The 1,595-nt window shown below is 31.0% G+C and overlaps 1 non-coding gene across 1 annotated transcript; it reads left to right on the forward strand.

The window, feature by feature from the left end:
* The first annotated feature begins 1,220 nt into the window (after positions 1-1,220).
* LOC115834594 lies at positions 1,221-1,321 on the forward strand. Its single transcript, XR_004029533.1, has one exon. It is a non-coding gene; the product is annotated as a small nucleolar RNA U13 (small nucleolar RNA).
* The last annotated feature ends 274 nt before the right edge of the window (positions 1,322-1,595 follow it).

A 1,595-nucleotide genomic window follows, 5' to 3' on the forward strand; every position in this document is an offset into this window, starting at 1 on the left:
TGCATGTTTTGTTGTGACTATATGTATGCATTTCTTCTGGACATACGTTCGCAAAGGAAATTGCCAAGTCATAGAGAATGTTCATGGTCAGCTTTCCTAGATACAGCCAAATAGTATTCCAGAGTATTTATATCAACCCATATTCCCACCAAGAATTTAGGAGAGTTCTGATTGATCCACAAAGTCACCAACACTTGGGATTGCTTGTCTTATTTATTTTAGCTATTCTTGTAATTGTGAAATGATACTGGTTTCAATCAGTATTTGAACTTTTTTCCTATGTTGGTTGGTCATTTGAATATCTTCTTTGGTAAAGTGTCTTTTCATTTCATTTGCCTACTTTATTTATTATGTTATCTGATTTTTTTTCTATTCACTTTTGGGAGCTTTAAAATATATATTCTGTATATGAAATTTTTGGTCATATCTGTATTGCAATATCTTTGCTCATTCTGTGGCTTGTCTTATCAGTGCCTTAAAAATATGATTTGATGGACTCTCATTCTTAATTACAGTGTCATCCAATATATCTTTTTTTCTTTATGGCTAGTGCTTCTAGATTACATCAAGGTCATAAAGGCATTCTTACTAAGTTTTAATCTAGGAACTTCATTACTTTACCTATCATATTTCAGTCTACCATCTGTCCATCTGAAATTAATTTCTATTTCCAGTGAAAACAAAAATTAGGAATGAAACTTTATTTTGTTCAATATGTATATCCACTTGACTCAACATCATTTATTAAAATCATCCTTTCTGTTCCCCCACTGCACTCTAACAATCAAACGACCTTGAATATGTAGGTCTGTTTCTGGACCCTCTATCTGTTTCATTGGTCTGTGTGTCTATTTTTGCACAAGTACCACACTGAACCTGCTTAATTACAACATTTCTTAATATCTAGTAGTGTATAAGCTAGTAAGTTTTGTTTTTCCTCTGTAATATTGTCTTAGTTATTCTTAGATTTTTGCATTTCTGATATAAATTATAGAGACATCTTGTTAATTTCTACATGTACACACTCACACACACATACACATATACACAAACTTGTTTGAAATTTGATTGAATTTTCATTAAATTTGTAGACATTTTTACCATGTCGAGTCTCTTTATTCATTAGCATGGCTTTAGTACTTATTTATTAGGCTTTCAGCTTTTTTTCAAACTTACTTATATTTCTCAAACTTACTTATATTTCTCAAAAGAACACATTGATTCTTTTGTATCTCACAAGTGTGACTGGGTTTTTAGGCTCATGTGTGAGATGTGCTTCCCTCAAAAATTGTTGTGACTGTGGCATGTTACCTGTGTGATGTGAAAATAAAAAGGCCATACCATCTTCCCTAGGAAATTTAAAGGAAGATCACTACTATTTTTAAGTTTTTCACTATTTTTTAAATATATCCTTTTTCTGATTGCATAAAGAATAATTATTTAAAGTACAAAACTTTAAACTACTAAAAAAGAGGAGAGGAAGTCAATCAAATTTCATTCATGATCTCAACCATTTTGTATTAGTGTATTCTTGCATTACTATAAAGAAATACCTGAGACTGGGTAATTTATAAGGAAACAGGTTTATGGGCTCA

This window comes from Nomascus leucogenys, chromosome 3 (assembly GCF_006542625.1).
Source record: "Nomascus leucogenys isolate Asia chromosome 3, Asia_NLE_v1, whole genome shotgun sequence".
Classification (NCBI taxonomy): Eukaryota; Metazoa; Chordata; class Mammalia; order Primates; family Hylobatidae; genus Nomascus; species Nomascus leucogenys.